The following is a 27,323-nucleotide window of genomic DNA, read 5'->3' as shown; positions in this document are numbered from 1 at the left end:
TATGTCCCTAGTTAAACCTGTGTCGAATTAAGCTGTTTTCTCAGAGAGAAGAGTGATTTATTCCCAATACAGAAATAAATGACTTTCGACCATGAGAGAGCAGACCCTCCAGGTGTCCCTTTTTTTACAGCAACAGTCCCAGATTCACAGAAGCTTTCTGATTTGATCCTGGAATGTCCCTCTTTTCCTTAGGCCATCCCCATTTTCACTGCACTGGAGAAATGTTGGAGGGTATGGAGTTATGCAACACCCCCCCCCCCAAGCCAAGGAGATTAGTAACTACAGTGGTACCTCGATTTACGAAGACGATCCGTTCCGTGGCCATCTTCGTAAGTTGAGGTTTCCAGATGTCGAAGCGCGCGATTGACGCAGGCGCGAAGCGCGATTTCACGCTTTTGTGCATGTGCCGGGCGCGTGCGGCAAAAAGACTTCTGGGGTTGTCGACTTCAGAAGTCGAAACCTTCGGAAGTCGAAGCGTTCGGATGTCGAGGTATGACTCTATACAATCTTTAGAAGACATTTGAAGGCAGCCCTGTATAGGGAAGTTTTTAAATGCTTTATTATGTTTTAATATACATTGGAAGCCTCAGTGGCTGGGGCAGCCCAGTCAGATGGGCAGAGTATTATTATTATTATTATCAATATTATTAAACAGGGCATCCCTATATTCATTGGAGAAATGTTGAAGGGTATGCAACCCATATCCTGCCACCAACACCTCCATTTTTATTCAAGATTTAGCCTTTCCAGAAGAAATCCCACGAAGTAAAATAAATCTGTGGCCATTATCCCAGTTGTGGCATCTCAGCGATCCATTTGCAAATTAAGCCCCTGTCTGGAAGCACCCTATATCCAGAAGGCAAATGTAAATGTTGCTGAATGGGTACATAAAGCCGCTGGAGAATAATCTTCAGCTATGTGTAATGAAGGGAGATGCTCATGCAGTTAGTTATCCCAGCTTGTTGTGGAAGAGGGATGTGTATACTAGCAGAAGGTAAGCAGCCATCAATTTAATTCCTGCTGTAATAGGGCCCGTAGTGTGAAATTTGCAAGATTTTTTTTTAAATTGCTATTCTTTCATGTGCTCCAGGCCCTGAGTTCCAGGAATCAAATGGCTCCACAGAGCCCTGAACCGAGAGCCACTATGGACTGCCTCTTATCCTTGGACTAAGGCAGGACAGTGGGCAACTTGGCTGAGTTTCCTCAGCTTCACAAAGGATAATAACAAAGAGCATTCTGGGAACTGTAGTTCAGAGACCATTGCATAAAACTCCATTTTATTTCCTGTCTCAGGCTCCTCTCTTCAAAATGTGATCCCTTCAACAGGTAAGGAAATAAGAGGATGGAACTGCAGAAAGCATTTGGCCGTGTGCGTTCCACTAGAGGGCAGAGGCATGTAAGGACAGGGCCTTAACCGTATAATAAAAAAGGTGAAAGAGTTAATAAATTATTTGCTTTGTAATCTACAAACCTGAAGGGAGGAAATGGGGATGTTGACCTAGACGGGATTCCTAGTATTTTGGGCCCGCGTGATCAAACTTAAAAGACCAGCGGATGAGTGAAAGCTAGTAGTTTGGAAGAAAGTGAAAGTGGGGTACAGTGGCAAAGGCATGCATAATCTTACAGGAAAATGTCTTGCCGTTTTTGTATACCCTGCTGTAAATTTGCGTTGCATGCAATTGTCTTTCCAGCAGAGATTCTAACAGCCCAAAGCAGTTAAAGGGAGGCAACTATATTTTACGAGTGTTTAAAGCGCTTTGAAGGAGACTTCCTTTTCCATGAGGTACATACACATACGTAATTTTTTTAAAAAATACAACCCTGCCCTATCACTCCGGTCAAACAGGTTTGGCAGGTTTTAACAATCCTAGGGTTGCCATATTTCAAACAGTGAAAATCCGGACAGAAAAGTTGTTGAGGGTTTATTAAACAAAATTGCAAAAAAACAAAACAAAACACCAAGCCGTTTCCCAGCTATTTTTATGGGGAAACGGCATTGCTGATACAGGCTGCCATGCAGTATTCCACATACATATGTGTCCAGGAAATCCCGGGTGTATGGCAACCCTAAACAATCCAAAACTTGCAAAGCGTATTTCATCAGAGTGGATCATCAGAAGTGGCGTGAGTCTACACACCAGGAGTGGCAACCATAGCTGCCAAGTCGCCCGTTTCCCCCGGGAAATCCCCGTTTTTCCAGCTGTTCCTAGCTGAAAAAACGTATTTTTTTTGTTTTTCCCCCGGTTTATTCTGGCGCGGTGGCCATTTTGGAACTGGGCGGAGCATGCTCAGAAGCGACTTTTGATGCTGCTCTGCCCAGTTCCAAAATGGCTGCAGTGCGACTTCCGGTCTGCTATTTCCGGCCCAGTCCCTTATTTCTCTGACAGCAACTTGGCAGGTATGGTGGCAACCCCTCTTTCAAACTGCTCTTTGCCTCTAGCCTTTGAAAACTAACAGTCTGGAGAGAGACAGTATTCAGAGAGTGGTTTGAAAGAGGGATTAATGGGCACACTCAGCCAATGTTGGTATTTGGCAAACAGGTTTTGCAGATTTTCCCATTGCAATGAACCCATTGCAAAACCTGTTTGCCTGCAGACGGCGGTGGGGTGAAATAAACGCGTCCGCACAGAACGGGGGAGCCACTCCGCTTTTCAAATCGGTTTCAGCTCTCTCAAAAATTCTTGGCTGCCTCCAGCCTATCACACGTATAGCTAAACTGTACGCGTGTTTGCTTGGAATTAAGTTGCGTGGCAAGGTCCCAAACCCTCCCAGGAAGTGGAATAAAGACACATGAAACTGTATTTTAGGTTAATGGGCAAAAAAGGCTGCAACTTTATTGGTTACACAATGTGAGTGGTATTGGCTTAGGCATTGGAAACCACACGACTATATCTGACTCTTGCCCGTCTACAGGAGTCTTGGAAGAGTTAACCACCAGGTGGGGGAGCCCTGCTGATGCACATCAACTAGGAACTCCCCCAAGGTCACCACTAGGGGTTGTGCCATAGACCTAGCCCCCCATCTGGGGCTTCGGACAGAGACCACGCCCCCTCGGATTCCTTTAACAGAATACCCTTGAATTAAGAGGGGTAGGTGATGGCCACTACCTCACCTCCCCTTCAACCTAATACTCCAATGCCAAACCTGACAAAGTGACGATTTGCTACGAGGTAGGCGAAAAACCAAATGGCCTGTGCCAATTTGCCAAGTAGGGAAAAATTCCTACCAGGCCCCTTGGACAACCAAGGCGACAAACCAAGGTCCATAGCCTTTTATTTTTTGCTGTTGCACGCAGGAGAACAAGGAAGGAACCCCAAACAAAGGTGTCCTGCCCTTAAATATCAATCAATATCATTTATTGCATTAGCCGTATGGCCATAGCACAAGTACAGACAGGCAACTGTCGCACAACAATAAAACTACAACAAATACAATTAGAACATTAAATATGAAATTCAGGTAAATGCAACTGGTTGAGTGAAGGCGAAAGGAATGCGTGTTGGGTAAAAATATAACGGGAATTTACATAGGACTAGGGACATGGAGACAGTCCCGCTTTCATATACAGAAGGCAGAACCCGTGATGCTAATGCAATACAATCAGTACTGTTTTTCTAGAAAAAGAGGTGCCGGAACTCACTATGAACTTACAACGTTCTCTTACAATGGCAATGGCGCCCACCTGAGAGGTGCCGGAATTGAGTTCCAGCTGAAAAAAAGCCCTGAATACAATCCATCTGGTGTGCTATGGTCCATGGGGTCACGAAGAGTCGGACACGACTAAACAACAACAACAACACAATCCATCTAAAAATTACAAAAAAAGTGGCCCTGAGTTTAAGTGGCCCTGAGTTTAAGGGCCTGTAAAATATAGATAGCAAGGTCAAGAAATAAAGAGCCTAACCTAAGGGCGGGAGGGCGGGAGAACTGACCTAGCAGGGAGAAAACGGGCAAGTCCTTGGCCATGGGCAGTTTAAATAGCCTGCGCCACGCCCCTGGACCATCCGGATTGGATGGCCTAAGGATGACATGGCTGAAGACCATCCAATGGCGCAAGGGCTATCCTGCCCTGTGCGCGTGGGGAGGGCTTGTTTCCAGCCCACAACGTCATCTTTCCAGGAACGGGAAACAGCTTCCTCAAGTTGATGTGCATAAGATGTGGTCTTACTGTGGCATGTGCTATCATAAGAAAGAGCATCAAATGTATGCGGAGGTCAACGATCAAATGCATTTATATTTGCAGGAGGCGTTGGGGATGCGGGTGGCGCTGTGGTCTAAAACCACAGAGCCTAGGGCTTGCCGATCAGAAGGTCGGAGGTTCGAATCACCGCGACGGGGTGAGCTCCTGTTGTTCGGTCCCAGCTCCTGCCCACCTAGCAGTTTGAAAACACGTCAAAGTGCAAGTAGATAAATAGGAACCGCTATAGCGGGAAGGTAAATGACGTTTCCGTGCGCTGCTCTGGTTCGCCAGAAGCGTCTTTGTCATGCTGGCCACATGACCCGGAAGCTGTCTGCCGACAGACGTCGCCTTCCTGGGCCTATAGAGCGAGATGAGTGCGCAACCCCAGAGTCGTCCACGACTGGACCTAATGGTCAGGGGTACCTTTACCTTTACCTAGAATGTTTATTTTGACTAGAATAATATGTTACATTTATTGTAAGGTTATCAGACGTCCCCGGTTTCTGGGGACAGTTCCCGGATTTACAAATCAATCCCTATACAAAATCCATTGAAGTTGAAAAGTGTCACCGGATTCATTGAATAATAATAATAATATATTATTATTATTATTATTATTATTATTATTATTATTATTATTATTTGTACCCCGTCCATCTGGCTGAGTCTCCCCAGCCATTCTGGCCTGCTCCCAATCGAATATTAAAACAATACAAATCTGGTAACCTTAATTTATGGTCGGAAAAAAAAATTCCTTCCAGTAGCACCTTGTTGTTGTTTAGTCATTTAGTCATGTCTGACTCTTCGTGACCCCATGAACCAGAGCACACCAGGCATTCCTTTCTTCTACTGCCTCTCACAGTTTGGTCAAACTCATGTTCGTAGCTTCGAGAACACTGTCCAACCATCTTGTCCTCTATCGTCCCCTTCTCCTTGTGCCCACAATCTTTCCTAACATCAGGGTCTTTTCCAGGGAGTCTTCTCTTCTCATGAGGTGGCCAAAGTATTGGAGCCTTAGCTTCAGGATCTGTCCTTCCAGTGAGCACTCAGGGCTGATTTCCTTCAGAATGGATAGGTTTGATCTTCTTGCAGTCCATGGTCTCCTCCAGCACCATAATTCAAAAGCATCAATTCTTCAGTGATCAGCGTTCTTGATGGTCCAGTTCTCACTTCCATACATCACTACTGGGAAAACCATAGCTTTAACTATACAGACCTTTGTCGGCAAGGTGATGTCTCTGCTTTTTAAGATGCTGTCTAGGTTTGTCATTGCTTTTCTCCCAAGAAGCAGGAATCTTTTAATTTTGTGACTGCTGTCACCATCTGCAGTGATCATGGAACCCAAGAAAATAAAATCTCTCACTGCCTCCATTTCTCCCCCTTCTATTTGTAGCATAGAAGCACCTTAGAGACCAACTAAGTTTGTCATTGGTATGAGCTTTTGTGTGCATCCACACTTCTTGGTGTTTGTATGCTGGCAGAGAGTGTTTGTATGGGATGCTTATCCCCGTTCACTGATTGTCATCTAAATCAGTCTTGCCAAATACGTAGAGGTGGTTTGTAAGTACACAAGAATTACTGGTACAGACATGATGAATTTCCCTTAACAGGGAATCAGGGAGCCACCCTTCCATCTTTCCACAGCTATTCCCTCCAAACCTCTGGCAAATGAGTCATTTTGAACATGAACTCCTGCAAGCAAATTTCTTAAACGTTATAGTCTTCCTAGATTTGGTCCTCACGCTAACACATGTTTTTGTACAGTGTTATGTACTGAGCTGAATCATAGAACAATAGGATCAGCAGTCTGATTGGTCCGCAGGAGCCACTCAATCCAACTCCAGGTGGAAGTGAATCCGCAACCTGATTGGCCTGCAGGAGCAGCCAATCAGGCGGCTGGCAGAAGTGAATCTGCAACCTGATTGGCCTGCAGGAGCAGCCAATCAGGCTGCTGGCAGATTGGCCCACAGGTGTAGCCCTGAAGTAGCCAATCAGGCAAAGCCCATTGTGTAAATAATGTATATAAGCAGATGGCTTTGGGAAAAGGGCATTCTTCTCTTCTTCTCCTTGATGACTATGAGCTGAATAAAGAGCATGAAATTCACTCTCAACTCCGAGTATATTTTATACAGATAACAAGTGTGAAATAGTGGATAGAACATGGCAATGGCAGTTCTTCCCTGCTTACGGAGCAGAGCTTGCAGAGTGGCTTTTCGGAGAGTCGCTGCCTCCGAGCTCAGTTTAACTCACAGGGCTTTCCTCCTCAATTTTCTCTTTCTCAATTTTCAAAGGCAGACAGAGATCTACCCCATTTACAGCTGCTAAGTGCCTTGTGGGATGCAAATATATTAGATAAGAGCACCGTGAAAATTGAAAGGGAGCAAATGTAAAAATAAATAAATGATTAAATGTGTGGTGAGCCACATTGGCTTGCTAGCTGTGTTCCCTGTGAGGTATTGCAGTTGATAGCAGAAGAACCTGATAAGGTGTTCTGTTCTAAAGTTGCAGCAGTACGAGGATGAAAGGTGGTAGGAAGCCATAATTTCAGGAAAGGGCGTTACAAAGAATATGGAGTACACAGTGGGGTGGCTGATTTTTTTTGCCCACCACCACCAGACACACCAGGGATGCCAACTATAGGGGGCAGAAGGGGCTTCGGCCCCTTCAATATTTGTGGGCAGGGGGCCAATATTGAGGGGGGCCCCCAACAGATCGGCCTCCCACGGTGTTATGTACTGAGTTGAATCCTAGAACCATAGGATCCAGAATGCAGCCGTCTGATTGGTCCACAGGAGCCACCCAATCCAGCTCCAGGTGGAAGTGAATCAGCAACCTGATTGGCCTACAGGAGCAGCCAATCAGGCTCCTGGATGAAGTGAGTCAGCAACCTGATTGGCCTGCAGGAGCAGCCAATCAGGCTTCTGACGGAAGTGAATTCGCAACCTGATTGGCCTACAGGAGCAGCCCTGAAGTAGCCAATCACGCAAGGCCCATTGTGTAAATAATGTATGTATAGCAGACGTTTTGGGGAAAGAGCCATTCTTCTTTTGCTACTACAAGCTGAATAAAGAGCGTGAAATTGACTCTCGACTCCGAGTATATTTCACACTTGCAAACATGCCCTCCGCATTTCCCATCCCACATAGCTGCTGGGAAAGCACTAGTTGGGGTCCAGATTAGAAGGTGATCTTTGCTCTCTGTGGCTGCCAGGGTGCAACGAGGATCTCTTCAGGGGGCACCTGGTTCATGCCCCCCCCTATTGCACATGATGTGGATATGTCATACAACGCCAGGCTCTGTCATTGTGGGGGGCAAGTCGGCGCCCCTGACACACACATATAACTCACCAGGAGCTTCTCATGCACACCCTCCACTGAGATGAACAAGAGCACCATCCCAATAGATCTGCCTGTCAGATCTGCTTGACTTCAGTCATGTACCTATTAGGGCTGGGCGATATATCAATATATCATCCAAAACTGGTTTGAAGTCCATATTGTGATACTGGTTTCATAATTTTTGACTGTAGTGAATCGTGATGAGTATTAGGGCTGGGCGATATATCATCCAAAATTAGTTTCAAATCCATATCATGGTATTGGTTTCATAATTTTTGACCTGGCAATATATTGTGAATCCATACCTGCCAAGTTCCTCTCTGAAAAATAAGGGACCGGACCGGAAGTAGCATAGCGGAAGTGGTGTGGCGGCCATTTTGGAACTGGGCGGAGCATGCTCAGAAGTGACTTTTGATGCTGCTGTGCCCAGTTCCAAAATGGCCGCCGCACCAGAATTCGCGCTGCAGCCATTTTGGAACTGGGCAGAGCAGCATCAAAAGTCGCTTCTGAGCATGCTCCGCCCAGTTCCAAAATGGCCGCCGCGCCAGAATAAACCGGGGGGGAAAACAAAAAAAAATCCATTTTTTCGGCTGGGGACAGCTGGAAAAACGGGGGTTTCCCGGGGAAAACGGGAGACTTGGCAGCTATGTGTGAATCGTGTGTGTGTGTGTGTGTGTGCTATGCAAAAATCATGATGCAGGAAAAACTGTGAAGCCAGCTAATGCTTCTCTCGATTCCCGCAGCCCCTGTGAACTATGCCTGCTCAGCTCTCCTGCCTCCCGTAGTGAATCATAAGAGCAGGCGCTGGCAAGAATCACGATGCAGGGAAAACCGTGAAGCCAGCCGATGCCTCTAGATTTCAGACATTGTAATGTATCAGTATATTGTGATGTTTAGCTTGTGATATATCACGATGTTGAAAACCAGATTTCGCCCAGCCCTGGTACATATCAGGGTCTCAATGTGCTTCTCAATGTGCTCCACCCCTGCTTTTTTCAAACCTCTGCTGCCACTTTTTTCCTGTTAGTGTCACTCCCTTTCCGCTGTACTCACTAGTCTCTCTCTCCTATTCCTCAGCGGCCTCACGGGAGAGAGATAAAGGTTGTGGAACCCTCAAATGTGCTACAGACCCTTCACGCAATACCTTCTGTGGCCTTCAGCATGAAGTTCCAGATTCAACAGAGTGACTTTGCCTTCTCTTATTGAACAAGCTAACTGAGAGGCTTGCTCTTAAGAGCATGGAGTGTGTGTGTGTGTGTGTGTGTGTGTGTGTGTGTGTGTGTACAGAGGGGGCTGCAGAATGGGAGGAGGCCTGGAAATGTGGCTGGTTAGTGTGCAAAGGAGAGTTGAGAACAATAAGCAGGAGGAGGGGGTTTGCCAAAAGAGAGGAAGCAGGAGGCATGGGAATGTGGTTGAAGATGAAAGCAGGGGCATGAGAGCTTCTGCAGAACAGGAAAGATTGGTGGCTTCGTAGCTGGGTGGAAAGTGAAATGGGTGCTTCGTAGTTGCGCTGTGTGGGAGGAGGAAGATGCAGGCAGGGCCAGGCCAAGACATTTTGTTACCTGAGGCAAACCACAAAATGACACACAGAGAGAGGGGGGGAGGGAGAAGGAGGAGGGAGTGAAGATCTGCATCAGGAACAAGGTGGAAAGGCAGATCTGGACTTCAAGGAGTGTGCCGCCACAGAAGCAGCAGGTGATGCATTCCTTGGAGGCAGGATCTGCTGCCCCTATGGATCCTGCCACCCGAGGCAGTTGCCTCACCTTCCCTCATGGGTGAGCTGGCCCTGGATGCAGGAGGTTACCATGGAGGGTGGTTTGTGTGCAAGGGAGGGTTGCACAAAAGGTGTTGGGGGGGAGGAGGCATGGGCATGGGGGTGCAAAGCAGGGCAGCAGAACAGAAGAGAGAGGTGGTTTCAGAAAGGGGTCTGGGAGGGTGAAAAGCAAGCTTAGCAGTTGCACGCTGTATGTTTTCAGTGGTCTGTGTTTGCCTGAGCTTGAGTCTGGACTAAGGATTCTGAGCTGTGTTCTGATTCGATACATGATGTCCAATCACAGAACATTTCAGGATTTGGGCCTCTGCCATTGGCCCTTGAACTCTGGTTCGTGATTCGCAGCTTGGAAGTTTAGACAGCCAATCACGTTGTTGGGAGTGGGAGTGGCCCGGGCTTTCAGGAATGTATATAAGCAGTTGCTATGCCCCTGTTTCCCAGTGATGTAGTTCAATAAAGATTCTTGCTGTTATCACTGCTGTTATCACTAATTTCATAGACACATGTTCCTCATCCTCAGTCATCTTTTCTTTTCTAAATTAAAAAAGCCCTAATGATTTAGCCCAGGCACCCCCAACTGCAGCCCTCCAGATGTTTTGGCCTACAACTCCCATGATCCCTAGCTAAGAGGACCAGTGGTCAGGGATGATGGGAATTGTAGTCTACAATATCTGGAGGGCCGAAGTTTGGGGATGCCTGATTTAGCCTTTCCTTGGAGAGAAGGGACTATTACGGAAAATCCGAAGGGTCAGAAATCTTTTGAGTATTCACCTGTACCTCATTGGCTTGAATACAAAGCTTGAAGGTAAAGAATTAGCTCCACCAGACGTCAAGAGCTGCCACACTATGACATTACTCAGAAGAGGAGAAGGGGAGAGCTTTGTTGGCATAATATAAATGTTATACCAGATCAGATTTTTTAAAGGCTTGAGTCCTGTTCAGGGTCTATCAGCCCCACAGAAAGCAACATCTGGCAGGATAGAGATTGGCTTCAGGACTGGCAGTAGAACTGGACTCTGAACATTTGCTGCCACACGTATCTCTTGGGCGTAAGTTGCTCTGACATTCCTTCTTCGACTGCATTGGGGAAAATGCCCTTGTAGATGATTAGCTGAACTGGACGACTTCCCGTTGGCAATGTGATTTTGAAGTACAATGTGTGTCCTGTGGGCAGAGAAGATAATGATTTTACTAGACAATCTATCCGGCGAACATCGCCTCTTCACACTGCCCGTTGGAGAGCTGCTAAATTGATCGGTGACAGCTTGGATATTGGACCAAGCCATGTCGGTGAAGGAGTACAGGACTCGTGCGTTTCAGTTACATCAAGGGCACAAGACCTGCCCAAGTGCCATCAAATTGAATGGGACCTGCATAAAGAGCAGTGCCATCTGATTCAATGGGGCTTGTTTGCACGGCAGAACTTGTCACTATTACACCCAGTTGTTTTTTGTTGTTTTTGCCGTTCAAGCACATCAGATTTGCCAGTGCTCACTTTAGTCAATGTGCTCAAAACAAATTACAATGTCTATGAGATGTATGTCCTAATTCTGTTGCTTACTGACTTCAAGAAAGAAAAATGCTGGTGTATATAGGCCCTTGGTCTCATCCAGCGGGTCTCTTATGTTCCTAACTGTAGTCCAAAACCTCTTTTTCTGTTTTGTAAGTCACTTCCATATGACATGACCTGATAGTGGAGACATGGTGTGTGTAGGTGTGTGGAGTCGAAGCATTTTCTCTACTTGTTGTTTTTCTACTTCTGATTCCTTTCCCCAAAGAGTAGCTTCTCCCCTTTAAGACTTTTAAATTTGTGTTTGGGCAGGAAAGCTGGAATAATGTCCCTCCCCACTTCAGCTTATCCACTGTCAACTGTGTGCTCCAACAGTGGCTTCTAAAACAATTATTACATTTAATATTTAGTATGTATCTTGATGGCGTTGTGTCTATGGCCAGCTATTTTATTCTGCGATTCTGTGCAAGCACAGAAAAGGCACCAAATGCAGGACGGGGTACAAGAACCCCTGTTTTCATTTGTTTAAGGGTAGAGAACCTGCGGCTTTCCAGATGTTGTTGGATAACAACTCCTGTCATCCTTTGACTATCGGCCTTGTTGATTGGGGGTGTTGGGAGACAGAGTACAACAATATCTGGAGAGCTGCAGGTTCCCTGCTAGATAGTTCTTGTGGCTGTGAAGAAAGGCTCAGTGGTAGAGAGAGAGAGAGGGAGAGAGGGAGGGAGGGAGGGAGAGAGGGAGAGAGGGGGGGAGAAGAGGTTTCATTGCCCTACGTAGCTCCTCATGCCTCCCTATAGCTAGGAGAAGAATAAATTATGCATGATAACAAATATGAACATTTGCTTAATTTGCCTAATTTATGAAGATTGCGGGATTCAGTTTTTATTGTGCAAAGTTTGGATAACCTTGGCGCAGTGTGTGTGTGTGTGTGTGTGTGTGTGTGTGTGTGTGTGTGTGTGTGTTATATGTGTACACACACACATTTATAATATATATATGTGCGCACGGACACACACACACACACACACACACACACACACACAAAATAGATAAGTATCAGAACTTCGTCATCTAAAAATGCCTGTTAGAGTGCTTAAGTAATGTGGGCCATACTGACTGTTTCCCTCTAGTGATTAAACCAACTCAAAAAATAAGAACCTTATCTTTATTTCCAAATAGTTTGAACTGGTTTTGAAGGGGTTTCGAACGTGAGAGGTTAAAAAGTAAAAAAACCAAAAACCTTTCAGGTAACAATAGTCAGAAAGTTTGTGGGGCTGCCCTTTGGAAAGGGAATTTGGGCAGAGTTTTTTACCTCAGATATGTTGGCCAGGGGGCTTTAGGGTGCACTGTAAATCCCCCTATCCTGGCATGACATCAGGAATAACCTAGCAGGGCACTACGGGACAGATGCATATGCCTGACTCCGTGTTAACTCCATGGATGCCAGTCCCCAAATAGGGAGCTGACAGAGGAAGAATGGGCTTACACCACATCCTCTGCTCCCTCAAACCTCTCACCTGGCCTATATACCAGCATAATATTACAGTGACCACAGGTATGTTGTAAGTTAAAACTCTTCCGTTGAACTCAAAGGGGAACAAAGAAAACCCATCGCTGCACACCCACTTCCAACTGTTCTGCCTACTCTGGCACAATGGGACATCGGATTCAGGGTGCATCCAAATTTCTGCTCGCCCCGGACATCACAGGTCTGAGATACTTACGTAGGTCTGAGATACTTTCCATTTGTCCCACGCTTTCTAGGCATGGGTGTGATGGTTTTCCATTTGCCTCCCTGCATTCCCTGGGGAAATCCTCTCTACCATTGAATCAGAGCAAATACCGGTTTTTTCCCCAGAAAACCCGGTTTACGTTTGCTCCATTTTCCCGGGGGGGGGGGGGAGAAGTGGCAGGACATCTGGGAGACTTAAAGTTCTATTCAGTCTTTTTTTGATTATTTGATTAGATTTATATACTGCCCTTTATAATAAGATCTCAGAGCGGTTCAGGATAAAACATATAAGTAAAACAAAACAGTGAAACAATAACCCCCCTTCCCACAGACTCATTTAAAAGGCTGTAGAATATTAATCAGCCAAAGGCCTGGTTGAAGAGGAACATTTTTGTCTGGCGCCTAAAATATATATATACTGTAATGAAGGTGCCGGGCGAATCTCTCTGGACCATTCTCATATGGCCACCATCCAAACCTCTCTGGGATGGAGGACACAGAGAAAGGCCTCAGGTGACAAGCACAGGGTTGGTTCATATGGGGAGAGGCAATCCTTAAGGTCCTGAGGTCCTGAGCCGTGAAAGCCTTTATAGCCATGTATATAGAGTCCCCACGACGGGATGAGCTCTCGTTGCTCGGTCCCAGCTCCTGCCCACCTAGCAGTTCAAAAGCATGTCAAAGTGCAAGTAGATAAATAGGTACCACTACAGCGGGAAGGTAAACGGCGTTTCCGTGCGCTGCTCTGGTTCGCCAGAAGCGGCTTTGTCATGCTGGCCACATGACCTGGGAGCTGTACGCCGGCTCCCTCGGCCAATAACGCGAGATGAGCGCCACAACCCCAGAGTCGGTCACGAATGGACCTAATGGTCAGGGGTCCCTTTACCTTTATATAGAGTCCCTGTGTTCTTATACAACCTCTGTGGTCCTGGATGAAACTTTGGAGGGTCAGCAGGACTCTATAATATATCTGCTTCTTATCTGCTGCTGTGGCTCAGTAGACAAGGACACTGGTGGGGTTGCTTTGTTCTATGCTTTTGGCTGCTCTATTGTTTTCTCCTTAATTTTTGCACTGAGATTACGGAGAAGCTTGACTAAGTTGTGCCAACTGTTATACTGGTGCAACTGGGGCATTGGCTTGCTGGGAACAATAAGATTGCATATTATAGTGTACTAGTAAAAGGGTGGGTGATTTTATAGAGTAGATGTATTTGGTTGTCACTTACCTTCGTTTGGCAATATTTTTTATTTTAAAAAAATCATTTTAATTCTAAAGTAACAAACTCTACCAACAAGTTTTTTTTTAAAAAAAAAGAACATGGAAAAACAAAACAGCACAAGGACAGAGAGATACACAAGCCATTAACACAGTAATGTCTTCTAGCACTAGTCTCAAGTTCTGTATTAATATTTGCTTTTCCACAAGCATTCAGTCTTGACCCTGTGCTTGCTGACCTGTTAAACATGTCAGGCTTTCTTCACCGTGAGATGTAATTGGTTGCTAGGTGTACAAACAGGTTGCTGACAAGGGCTTAACATGGGAGAAAAGGCAACCACAAAGTGCTGTGAGGTGACTGCCTCACAAAATCTGTGACAAATTGTGGATGTTGTTTAAAGGCAGCAACTTGTGAGTTATTCCAATTCCTTTTTGACTGCGGAGCAGAGTGCCACTTGGATAGCCTGCCTCAAACATCAGAATGTATCGGGTTAGCCTTGACAGCAACAGATGGGTCTACCGTCTCTATTTTAGTACAACTCCCTGTTCAAACAGGTGACTTCTGTAGTTTTGCTTTCTGTGTTTCGAGGAGCTACCATTGCTAAGGAAGCTGATGGCTAGAAGTAATTTTATCCACTTAAAAAAAAATATATGTAGTTGCTTATGTCACTTGCACAACCATGTTTTCACACCGTAGCCAACACAGCACATTGCTTTTGTAATTGATGTGTGGGGTGATGATGACAACGACAACAACAACGATAATAATTTCATTGCTTTTAGATCCCACATTTCACCTTGGAGAAAGAGTTCAGTTAATCTCTACAGCAATTGTGCAAGGTAGGTTTGGCTGAGGGGCAGTGTCTAGCCCAAGATCACCCAGTGAGCTTCATGGCCAAGTGGGGATATAATAATAATAATAATAATAATAATAATAATAATAATAATAATAATATGCATTCCCCACCCATCTGGCTGGGTTTCCCCAGCCACTCCCAGGTCCTAGTCCAACACTAACCCTGTAGTTCTCAAAGGGTGTGGCTTTAGAGAATGGCAAGTGTGGTGAGAAGATTCAAGGACACTAAAAAAAACCCACATTTAAACATTTTAGCGTAATATAGTTTCAAAATATTTTTTGTTGGATAAACAACCAGAAACAGTATCCACGCCTCTCTTTGAAAGCATTGGCTACAGTTCTCCATGACACATTGTTGTGAACAGGGACTTTCAACGCTTGACAAATCAATCCCCATTTGGGGCAGCTGCATATTCCTGCATTGCAGGGGGCTGGACTAGATGACCCCCAGGAACATTTTCAACTCTACAATTCTATGATTCTATGAAAGATGAAAGATCAGAAATCAGAAAAGCTTCTTTGCTCTGATGATGAGATGAGAGTTTGTCTCAAATTAGACCTCCTATACAGTAATTGAAAGGGATGCGGGTGGTGCTGTGGGTTAAACCACAGAGCCTAGGGCTTGCCGATCAGAAGGTCGGCAGTTCAAATCCCCACAACGGGGTGAGCTCCCGTTGCTTGGTCCCAGCTCCTGCCAACCTAGCAGTTCGAAAGCACGTCAAAGTGCAAGTAGATAAATAAGTATTGCTACTCCCTTGGCCAATAATGCGAGATGAGCGCGCAACCCCAGAGTCGGTCACGATTGGACCTAATGGTCAGGGGTCCCTTTACCTTTTTACAGCGGGAAGGTAAATGGCGTTTCCGTGCGCTGCTCTGGTTCGCCAGACAGAAGCGGCTTTGTCATGCTGGCCACATGACCTGGAAGCTGTACGCTGGCTCCCTCAGCCAGTAAAGTGAGATGAGCGCCGCAACCCCAGAGTCGGTCACGACTGGACCTAATGGTCAGGGGTCCCTTTACCTTTAAAGTAATTGAGGCTACCTGGCAAAAACGAGCTCACACTTCTTATTGAGTTTGTATACATACTTAAGGTGCATATGTAAGTGACCAGTTTATCATTATATTTTGGGAATGATTCATGTTCTTATGTATTCTTATGTAAAGCATTGCTTTATACTTTCTGGATGTCCCATGATGATAGTTGTGTTCTATGTTATAAAGTGAGCATTGCTCAGTTTCCTTCTGTTTTCCAGTGCTTTTCTTCTGTACAAAAAATGTGGTGTGGCACAAGCAAATTTTTATTCTGAAAGTGTAGCCCAGAGAAAAAAGTGTGAGAACCACTGCTCCAATCACTACACAGAGATGTGTGCACGCAAATGTTACGGGCAACCAATGAATAGCTTCTGTGATGTCACTGGTCACAAAATACCCAACTTCCTCTCTGTCTACGTCTATCATTTTAAAAACTTTTATTAGGTTACTAGCTGGCCCTGCCACGCGTTGCTGTGGCTAATCCCTGTGACTGCTCCCACCCTGTGCCAATCCATAATGTATCCCGCCCCCTCCTCCCCCAACCCCCGGCCTATCCCTGTGATTCCCCCCCACCCTGTCCTGACCCATGACATATCACGTCCCCTCTTCCTCCCCACCCCCGGCTCATCCCTGTGAATGGTCCCAACCGTGTCCTGACCTATCCCGTCCCCTGGCCCCCCCACTTCCACCCAGGTGAGTCAGTACCTCATTTCGGCCTAGCCTGTAAAGGCTTCGGCCTAGTATGTAAACGGCAGCCAAGGTGTTGTTGAGAGGGAAGGTTCTATAGGTGCAGTACCAGTGTAGCCACCGCTAGAGGGCACTGGTTTGCAACCTGGTTCTTTCCCCAGCATGTGCTTCCGTCTGATTTGTGAGTTCTGGAGCACGTGGTTTTGGGGATTTTACCTGGCCCAGGTGCGACATCTGTCTACCCAAACAGTATGGGCTTGATCTCATTTTCGCATGCTGCATTGTGTCAAAATTTGAACTCAATCGGTCAAGCGGTTTTGGTGAAAAGTGGATACTAACGGAAATGGCCTGTTCACATTTATATAGAGAGAGAGATTACCTAAGTAGCAACTGTTCTCTCATGCACACCCCAACACACCTTGAGAGCATGGACTTGCAGAGGGGATAAAATTATCAGGTCCTGCTATCTGTGATGCCTCTGTTCCACCTCCACGGTCAGAGACAGTATGCCTCTGAATGCCACTTGCTGGAGAACATCAGTGGGGAGATCGATGCCGCACTCAAGTCTGCTTGGAGGCATCCCATAGACATCTGGTTAGCCATTTTGAGAAACTAGATTAGGGGTCAGCAACCTTTTTCAGCCATGGGCTGGTCCACCGTCCCTCAGACCATGTGGTGGGCCGGACTATATTTCGAAAAAACATATGAACGAATTCCTATGCCCCACAAATAACCCAGAGATGCATTTCAAATAAAAGCACACATTCTACTCATGTAAAAACATGCTGATTCCTGGACCGTCCACGGGCCTGATTGAGATGGCGATTGGGCCAGATTCGGCCCCCCGGGCCTTAGGTTGCCTACCCCTGAACTAGATGGACCTTTGGTCTGCTCCAACAGAGCTACCGTATTCTCGTGCTCTTATGTGGAAGGGATATTATACTTGGAGCTGGATTGTGATTAATATGAATGGTAGTGGTATGGGTTGCTTATCATCCGGAACAGACCTTCATACTAAGAGAGAGGCACTCCTATCAGCCAGGAAATTTCCCTGCACAGGGTCCATTGAAATGTGGGCTCCCATTAATTTCAATAGGTCTTGCAAAGGAAAATTTCCTGGAGGATTGTGCCCGTAAGAGAGATTCCTGCTTTAAAGTGCAGGAAGAGCATTTCGATTGGCCTCATTGACCAGAACAAGGCGGTGGACACGCTACAACTTTTTCCTTCCTCTTACATTCACATGTGCATTCATAACCTGTGGCTGGCACAGGCCTGGAAGAGAACAGACCCCGAGATCCAGAGCTTGGAAGAAAAATGCATCAACGGACATTTAAAAAATCACAGCTATATGCAATGTTATATATTATGTTGAGTGGGTTTAAGGCAAGTTACTGCATAGGAAGAGAGGAAAACTGCATTGTGCCATTATTGTTTACACTGCCTTACAGAGTGCTACTCCAGGGCTTCAGGTAAGGTCCAATCCTAACCCTAACTCAGGCAATCCCCAAACTGCGGCCCTCCAAATGTTTTGGCCTACAACTCCCATGATCCCTAACTAACAGGACCAGTGGTTGGGGGAAATGGGAATTGCAGTCCAAAACATCTGGAGGGCCGAAGTTTGGGGATGCCTGCCCTAACTGGTGATGCCAAGGATTGAACCTGGGAGCTTCTAATGCTCTCCAACATCGAGCTAAAGCCCTCCTTCCCCTGACCAAGATAAGGTTTAGTGGTAGAATGGGGGATACAAACCGTAAGCTATAACACTTCAGTTATATTTATTGAGTCTGTGTTCCCAGAAAGCTGCCAAGGGAAGAGGCAACAGTATTATGTTTAAAAAGAGGGTGATGTCGCAGCTCAGGACTGCACAGGATCCCTGCCATCAGCCTGGGAAGGAGGCCTGCTTCTTGGTTCTCAGGGTATCGTCAAACCTGCTGTAATTGCTCCGTGGCAAGGTAAAAGCGCTCTGCACATACTTAGATGCCCTTGTAGCTACTCAATAACGTTGTACCATGACTATAGCTAAACGGTTTTTCTTCTTCTGGAAATCTCCTCCCTTTCCGTTTTTTTTGGGGGGGGGCAGAGCTGTAGATAAATTCCATGTGGCAATTTTAAGGCTTGTTCCAAGGCGAAAAAGGAAGAAAAGAATGAAGGGAACCTCAATTGCACTGCCAGCCATCTTTCCATAAGCCCGGCCCGCGCCTTGAATGTCACATTTGTTATCTTCACCCCAGTTGGAGGAGGAGGAGGCGGATGCTTGCTTCCTCGTTATTTTTTCTCCTGCATTTCGGTCCCTTGCCCTGCCTGCCCTTTGTAGAACATGATCGCTGTGTGTTCCTCTTTCCCTGCCGGCCTCCCCCTCCCGCCGCCTCCCCCTCCGCCTTTCAATGGCTCTGGCTCTCCATTATGCCTCGCTTGCTTCCCAGGTACAGAGGCTCTGATTGGGTTGCCTCGCATTCCCCTCCATTCTTGCAAAGGGCTCAGGGCCCTCTCTTGGCCTCCGCACTAGTTCTCTCCCTTTGTGCCGTTGCCTGGTAACTGGGAAAAAGGCGGCGGGGGGGGGGTTGGGACAGGCTCCAGGAGGGGAAGATGGAGAGAGGCGAAGTTGGGGGGGGGGAGAGAAAGAGAGAGAGAGAGAGAAGGAGGGAGCAATTGAAGTGTGTGCGGTTTGTGTAATCCTTCAGGCAAGGCTCTGCATGTTGATTAGTTGCAGGCCGGCGAAAGCAAAGACCGGGCGTGGAGTCCTGACCCGCATCCGCGGGAAGAAGAAGAGTTACGCCGGCGAGCGCGAGCGGGGGTTTGGCAAGGCGCGGAAAGAGCGCGCGCCGCGCCGCAGGCAATGGCGCAGAGGGTTCAGTAGGGGGCACACTTCCCCCCGAAAAAGCAAGGCTGGGCCTGGCTCACCCCACGACCAGGGGGGCTTGAAACACTGCTCTGAGCAGGGGGCCCATAGTTCTCTCTCTCTGGCTTACTCTCACCCACAACTAGAGAAACAGACAGCCCAACTGGGGTGCCCAACTTGAGTAAAAAAATAAAAATGGGGGGATGCCCCATCCTGCACAATCAATCACTGGTTGTGGTGCACACCATTTGAATGGAAATGCCCATCAATTTTGGGGTGGGGTGGGGGCAGCCCCCTCAAATATTTTACGAGGAGCAAAGGGACCTCAGCGCCTAAGAGTTGGCCCCTATGCACACACCATTTGAATGGGAACCCCCTCAAATATTTTATGGTGAGTGAAGGGACCTTGACCACTAGGATTTTGCTCTATGCACCCCAGAACCTTTTGCACCCCAAACCACACGGATGCTGCTTATCAGCTACCGTACTGGAGTGAGGGAGAGATTTGGCTCAGCTGCTGACACATCAGTTGACAGTTTGTGCCACATGGTGATGTGCAAGTGGCGTTGAACTCAGTGGGACTAGCAAACATGCTGAGGCATGTGTGCCATCTTGGGAGCAGAGCGTAGCTGAAAGGGCGGCTTAGTTTTGAGTACTGTAGTAACCATGCGTTGAACCAGGCTGCATGCATATGAGTTACGACTTGGGAAGTTCCCACTCAAGCCTCAGCCATAAACCCATAAGGGAATCTTAGGCAAGCAACCACTGTTGTTTTGGGCTCCTCCCCAACCCACTGGCACTAGAAACACAAACGGTTTTCTCTCAGCCTCAGTTTCCCTACCTGCAATATGGCGAATGGTAATATTGACTTGTCTTATAGGTTTGCTGTGGATCACAACTGTGATGTGCTTTGAGTGTTGGAAAGCGCTATATGAATATGAAGCATAAACACTGAGGAAATGTACACGAGCACTCAAAATGACAACCGGCAGTGCTTCCCCCCCCCAAAAAAAAATGTTTAGGGGTACTCTCATTTTCCTACTCATATTGAAATACTGCCCCTCAATGAGGCAAAACTTAGATGCACAAAATGTTTAGGGGTATGCGTACCCCTGCATTCCCCCCCGCCCCCGAAAAAAAGCACTGGCAACTGGTGCTATTACAGTATTATATGACCTCCATCTAAAAACCGGGTTGGCTCACATAGAACTAGCATAGCAGAGTGGCTAAGGCTATAGTTCCCAAAGCATTTACTCAGGACTAGGAGTAAATTCCATTAAATTATGTGGTTTATTGTTCGTTGTGACGCATGGTGTAAATGTCCTATAAACTGGGCAGTCCAAATGTCTTGTTGTAAACTTTGAAGTCGGTATCTCTGTTTCATCTAAAATACAGGGATGAGAAGAATACTGACCTACTTCACAGGGCTGTTGTAAGGTTTAATAGAAACACATGAGAAGCACTTAGAACACCAGTCCACAGGGATATAGACTTGCTAAACGTTGTTATCCGACTCTCCTTGTAGCACCCATGGCAAGTTAAGACAAAGATTTGATTTGCGATGTTTCCCATTTTTATTGCAAAGCAACTGTACGAACACAGTGTTCCTGCGCAGTGACTTTCACAAACGTGTAATGCGATTTCTGATCAGAAGTCTCATCTCGGCCCAGAGTTTTGCAATCTGCATTTCATTACTTCACAGTCTGTTCATTTCTAAGTATTTCAGAAGCTAGAATTTCAACCACGAAGTATGTGATTAGTCATGGTCACATCAAGTGAAGCATTTTAGTGGCTTAACCACGTGCTGTGAAAAGTGGTGTAGTTGGCAGAGTATTGGCCTTAGACTGAGGGGGGCAATCTCGACTTTCATTTGTAAAATTGGGATATTAATAATCTATCACCTAAGGCTGTTGTAGAAATGAAATAAATACCATAAAGCACTTTCAACATTAATGCAGTACTCGGAACATAACGAAATGAAAATTATGAATGTGATGTATGCAAAGTACAGTATATTAAAATAATCAACCATAAAAAAAAACAGTGAGAATTCCGACATGATTTATGGCAAAATATGTGAGGTTTTTAAAAATTGTTTTCAGGTATAATCAACATCCTCTATTCTCCTCACAGGGCTACAATTCCCAGAATTCATTGGGAAGAGGGACTGACAAATCACTTTTGAGAGCTGTAGCTCTGTGAGAGAAATTGGAGTCTCCCAACAACTCAGCCCCTTAACAAACTACAGTTCCCAGGATTCTTTGCAAGGAAGCCATGCCTGTTGATGTAGCATGAAACCGCTTTATGTGTACAGTGCTCATGTGGCTCCAGAGCCAGATGACTGTAAGGAAGCCACATGGACTAGCCCCACTCAGGGCCGTCTTAAGTATATCCGGCGCCATGGTGCAAAGATCCCTCCAGCGCCCCCCCCCTTTCCCAGAGTTGCTGACCTTTTTACGGCACTGTTGGCAGCTTTGTGTGGGTGGAGGAGGCGGGCAGTGGCTGGAGGGCGGCTCCTCCGGCGGGGAAGAGGTGGAGGCTCCGGGCGCGGTGCTGCTTCGGCGCGGCATGGCAGAGGCGGGCAAGGGCAGCGAGCTGATGCTGGGAGGCGCCACGCCCAGCCCAGCCCAGCCCAGCCTCTGCCTCTTCCCTGGCACCTGTGCTGCAGTGGCCATGGCAAGTGGAGGCTCTGGGTGCGGCGCTGCAGCAGCATGGTGGAGGCAGGCGAGGGCAGCGAGCTGGTGCCGCGAGGTGCTGTGTCCAGCCTCCGCCTCTTCCCTGGTGCCCTCCATAACTTGGCGCCCCAGCGCCCCGCACCACTTGCCTCTATGGACAAGACGCCCCTGGCCCCACTCCCAACTGCCAGCCATTCCTGCCTTCTAGCCATGTGAAATGCCCTTATGTGCATATGGATGTGTGTGAATAAAGCACCTCCACAAGAGGGTTACTGAGTGCATATAGAATCATAGAGGTGGAAGGGACCCCAGGAATCATCTAGTCCAACCCCCTTGCAATGCAGGAATCTCAGCTAAAGCATCCATGACAGATGGCCGTCCACCCTCCAAGTCCATGAGCTCCCAAGGGGGACCGTTCCACTGCCAAACAGCTCCTACTGTCAGAAAGTTCTGCCCAATGTTTACCTGGAATTTCCTTTCTTGTAACCTGAAGCCAGAGCAGGAGAAAACAAGCTTGCTCCATCTTCCATGTGACAGCTCTTCAGATGTTTGGAGATGGCTATCATATCTCTTCTTCTCATACCTAGTAAACACCTGGACAGCAGGTGTGGCAGCAGTCGGGTGGGACTAACCTGTACAGCCCTCTCAGCACATGTGGAGTTCATGTATGGATACCCCTCAGACCTATGTAAGCAGCATATGTAGAAGCCACACTGCAGGGACTCCCATAAGGCTCTTAACTTCAGGGGCGTGGATTTGAGCCCCATTTCAGGCAAAATATTCCTACATTGCAGGGGGTTGAGCTGGATGACCCTCGTGGTCCCTTCCAAATCTACAGTTCTATGATTCTAAGCAGCTGAAGGACGTGGCAAGCTGAGGTGGCAGAATTCTGAATTGCCGTATTTTTCGGTCTATAAGACACCCCCAAATTTTGGACATTATTTTTTAGGGGAAAACCCTAATCTTATACTGTACATGGAAAAATGTGGTATTTCCGAGTGAAGGTGGGGGGGGGGTTATGATTTTGAATGCACCATCAGGTTAGTAATTTCCCTGCATATATTTTCTGTTTGGGTACTACGTACTATATGCAGGGAAATCTTTATACAGGGAAGGTTTCAAAATACGGCCCAGTCACCTTTATTTTGAAATGGCGCAAGTCAGAATTCAACCATATCGGCCTGCCACTCTACCTTTGTGTAATGTGTGGAAGGGTCAGCGGCAGAGCTTCATGCTCCGTCACCAGGGGCGGAGAGCAGGCACGCTGCCCCCAGGGACATGGCACGCGTTCTGGGGGGTGGCACATGCATTTTAGGGGTGGGGCATGTATTTTGGGGGCGGGGCGGGCAGCCGCGATTGTGCCCCTGGGGTCACGCTGCTCGGGGCGCCCCACCCCCACCGGCCATATCTTCCTACGCCCCTGGGAAGGGTGATGGGGAACCTGTGACTTATCCAAATATTATTATTTTTATTAAATTTGCATACTGCCCTCTACCCATGGTTCTCGGGGCATAAAATCACAATATAAAATGTTGTTGGACTCCAACTCCCATCAGCCAGTGGACAAGCATGATGGGAGTTGTAGTCCAACAACATATGGCAGGTCACTGCTTCCCCTCCCCTGGATTAGAAAATCCCATACCTTTTGGAGGGACAGATTCAGGTTTGGCCTATACAAGGAACAGAATGAGGTGTAAGAATCCTGAGGTTAACTGTCCCACTTCAGACTGCAGATGGGAAATGCCATTTTTAGTTCAGTGGCATGATTTAATTGTTTTTTTTAAAAGCCAAACAAGCCACCTTGTGAGTAAAATAACTTGGCAAATGAGTTGAACGTTTCTAGTCTAGCCTGTTTCCCGCTGTTCTAACTTTCAGGGAGCTTCTAATGTATAAGGTGAATGTTTCTAGTCTAGCCTGTTTCCTGCTGTTTCAACTTTCAGGGAGCCTTTAATGTAAGGGAGAATTCAAAAAGATCTCCCATCGGCTACATTTGCAGACCTGACTTAACTATATAGCAAATGGAAGTGACATTATTTATTTATTTATTTATTTAGTCAGTCAGTCAGTCATCAGTCTGGAAGTCATCTTTAGCCAAAAGATGCAATTGGGACCCACTTCTGTGGGTTAAACCACAGAGCCTAGGGCTTGCCGATCAGAAGGTCGGCGGTTTGAATCCCCACGACGGGGTGAGCTCCCATTGCTCGGTCCCAGCTCCTGCCAACCTAGCAGTTCAAAAGCACTTCAAAGTGCAAGTAGATAAATAGGTACGGCTCCAGCGGGAAGGTAAACAGCATTTCCGTGTGCTGCTCTGGTTCACCAGAAGCGGCTTTGTCATGCTGGCCACATGATCTGGAAGCTGTACGCTGGCTCCCTCGGCCAATAACGTGAGATGAACATCACAATCCCAGAGTCGGTCATGACTGGACCTAATGGTCAGGGGCCCCTTTACCTTTACCTCTTATTTTAAAACTGGTTATTTTGTGCATGTGGTAGTGCTCTTGTAGCAACCAAGCTTAGATCCGGCCATAGCTGCCAAGTTTTCCCTTTTCTCGCGAGGAAGCCTATTCAGCATAAGGGAAAATCCCTGTAAAAAAGGGATAACTTGGCAGCTATGGATCAGGCTCCAACTCAAAAGTGGTTCCTGGCCCACTAAATGCCAGCTAATGGCTGTGTGTGGGTATTAAACTTAATGGTTGCTTTTAATTGTGTGTGCCAGTTGCCTAGAAACATTTTGAAATTGGGTGACAAAGAAATCAAATAATAATATTCCAAGGTTCATTGTTTCCTAGGCCCCAGGGATTTTAAATCTTCCTTCATTGGCTCTTACGATGACTTACAATCTTGTGACTTTCCTTCAACCAGTCCGTTTTGTTTGTGTCCTGCCTAGAAAAGTTGCATCTTCTCCATGATTTCTTAGGCTTTTTCCATGTCTCTTTTTTCCTGAACAATAAATGTGAAATAGTTATTCATGTGTATTTTGGGGGTGGGAGTGCCTGACATTTTCCCTCCAGGAAGTGCTTTTGTTATCGGAATACAGTGGTGCCTCGCTTAACGAACACCCTGCAAGACGAAATTTTCCCTTAAAGAAAGGATTTTTCTAGCGGAGGTTGCCTCGCTAGACGAATTCGTTTTACGAAAAATTCGTCTAGTGAATCGCGGTTTCCCATAGGAATGCATTGAAATTCAATTAATGCGTTCCTATGGGCAATTTTTTTAAAAAAAAAAATAATTCAATGCATTCCTATGGGATTCGCTTTTTCATTATAAGAATAGACCCATGGAACGAATTAAATTCGTCTAGTGAGGCACCACTGTACTACATTAACATGCAGTTCCTGGAGAAATGCTGACTTTCTCCCTGTTATCACTTTTTGTGTGACTACCAGGTAGAATATGACTGAATGAGTTTCATGGCTACCTCTTGGACCTGCCGCCATGCAACTTTGGTAGAGATGAGTGGCATAACACCTGTGTATTTTGTACCATTCTAAAATTAAGCAAAATTAAACTTCTTCTTCTTCTTCTTCTTCTTCTTCTTCTTCTTCTTCTTCTTCTTCTTCTTCTTCTTCTTCTTCTTCATTGTCTCTCTCTGCTTATTTAACTTATATGCAGAATTCATCATGCGAAAGGCTGTACTAGATAAATCCCAAGCCGGAATTAAGATTGCCGGAAGAAATATCAACAACCTTAGATATGCAGATGACACAACCTTGATGGCAGAAAGTGAGGAGGAATTAAAGAACCTTTTAATGAGGGTGAAAGAGGAGAACACAAAATATGGTCTGAAGCTCAACATCAAAAAAACCAAGATCATGGCCACTGGTCCCATCACCTCCCGGCAAATAGAAGGGGAAGAAATGGAGGCAGTGAGACTTCCGGTCTGCCGCGCCGGAGAAAGAAGACGCAGGGACTGCGAGCTCCGCAGTCGCGGAGGGGGGGGAATTCCACGGGGCGCGCGGATTCCCCGTGAGAACCTCGGGTAGAGCGTCCCGAGGGCTGAAAGTCCGGCAGGCTCCGTTTTTGGCGATTCCTCCGCTGCCCGGAGACCCAGTAGAGTCTCCGAGAGCCAGCGGAGTGGAGTCGCGGGAGCCATTTTGGACGACATCGTTGCCTCCGTAATTGCGAAGCCCCGAGTCTTCTACCGGGCAGCGGCAGATTCTCCCAAGAAAAGAAAGGATTTCTACAAAGTAAGTTGAATCTTCATTTGGACTTGTGGATTCTAAAATTAACAATCGGGGAAAATAGGAGAGATCCAAAAACGGGAGTCAATCTCTTCCTAATGGTCAATTAAGAGGCGCATTAAACATTCCAAAGCCAAAAAAGACACTTTGTTTTTAGTACCTGAAAGAAACAGAGACTTTGTATCCCTTTACAAATCCCGGTGCCGCTACCCCCCGAGGAACAGTAATTGTATAAAGGGAAGAATTCATTTGACAGCTGTCAAAGCTGTCAAAATTGTTAAAAGACGAGGAAATTTATAAAAAATTGTTGAAAGTTTAATTGGCTGCAAGATCATATTAAAAGAGAAGTATTTGGAATTAAGAGAGGACCTATTGTTGAAAGTTAAAGACAATGCAAAGAACAGGCAAGATGGAGGAAAGCGTGAGTAAATGGAAATTTCCAGTGTGCTCTGCCTCCTAATCTTCTGCCAGTCTGTGGTTAGAAGGAATGAAAACAATGTATTCACCAAGCTTCCAAGAGACAGTTCTGAACTATCTAGAGATTTTGAAGGACATTCACAGGACACTGCAATACTCCAGCTCAACATGTTCAGAGACTTTGGTTCAAGATCAGGACTTAGAGGACAATGTGGAAAGTTTACCTGAGAGTAATGAACAAGAAGTGGACTTTGCAAAAACTGAGGTGGATTATATAAAAAAAAGTGACCTGGAGAAAGAACAACAAGGACTTGAAAAGGAAAAAGACAGCTGTTAAGAACAACAAAATGATTTAAAGACTGAAGAAAAGAAGGCTCTTGGAGGGACTAAAAATTGGGCATGGGCGATTGAGGGAAACGAAAAGCAGAAGGAGGGGGGAACAGAGGCCTGGATAGGGAAATGGGAAAGAATGGGTGTGGGGTAAAAATTTTTAGTTAAAAAGCATTTTGGTGATTGATTAACGGTTTCTGAAATCTTGGCTTGATAAAGGACTGCTGATTCAAGGGGGGGAAGGGACAGTGGGAGGAGAAAGGAGAGTGAATAGATATAAAAATTTAGCTTTCTGGAGGGGGGTAGAAGAATGGCTTGGGAAACAATTTTTGGATTTGCATTAACATGTTTATGTTTAGATAAGTGTCTGGATGGAGGGCCGCCTTCCCCCCTCTCTTTGCTCAGAAGCGCCTGGTGGCAGAGGGTGCTCTGGGGGGTGGAGAGGGGGGGTGGAGGGAAGCCCAGACACAAAAATGGAACCTTTGAAGTGCTGCGCCTTGCAGGTTCCTCTTGTGGCAGGAGGGGACTTGTGGGGGGGCAGCATGAAGGAGGAGGAGGAAT

General features: G+C 46.5%; 3 long non-coding RNA genes across 3 annotated transcripts; 2 read left to right on the top strand and 1 right to left on the bottom strand.

Moving 5' to 3' along the window:
• The first annotated feature begins 3,953 nt into the window (after nt 1-3,953).
• On the top strand, nt 3,954-9,761 carry LOC148683390 (uncharacterized). Its single transcript, XR_015947322.1, has 2 exons — nt 3,954-4,337; nt 8,596-9,761. It is a non-coding gene; the product is annotated as an uncharacterized LOC148683390 (long non-coding RNA).
• A 392-nt stretch (nt 9,762-10,153) lies between these two features.
• Nucleotides 10,154-13,866, bottom strand: LOC148683389 (uncharacterized). Its single transcript, XR_015947320.1, has 2 exons — nt 13,418-13,866; nt 10,154-10,453 (listed from the first exon to the last, which is right to left on the bottom strand). It is a non-coding gene; the product is annotated as an uncharacterized LOC148683389 (long non-coding RNA).
• A 213-nt stretch (nt 13,867-14,079) lies between these two features.
• LOC148683388 (uncharacterized) lies at nt 14,080-27,146 on the top strand. Its single transcript, XR_015947321.1, has 3 exons — nt 14,080-14,158; nt 14,531-14,587; nt 25,447-27,146. It is a non-coding gene; the product is annotated as an uncharacterized LOC148683388 (long non-coding RNA).
• The last annotated feature ends 177 nt before the right edge of the window (nt 27,147-27,323 follow it).

This window comes from Zootoca vivipara, chromosome 15, assembly GCF_965207765.1.
Source record: "Zootoca vivipara chromosome 15, rZooViv2.hap1.1, whole genome shotgun sequence".
NCBI lineage: Eukaryota > Metazoa > Chordata > Lepidosauria > Squamata > Lacertidae > Zootoca > Zootoca vivipara.
Note: the sequence above shows the minus strand (reverse complement) of the source record. Positions and strands in the feature narration are given on the sequence as shown.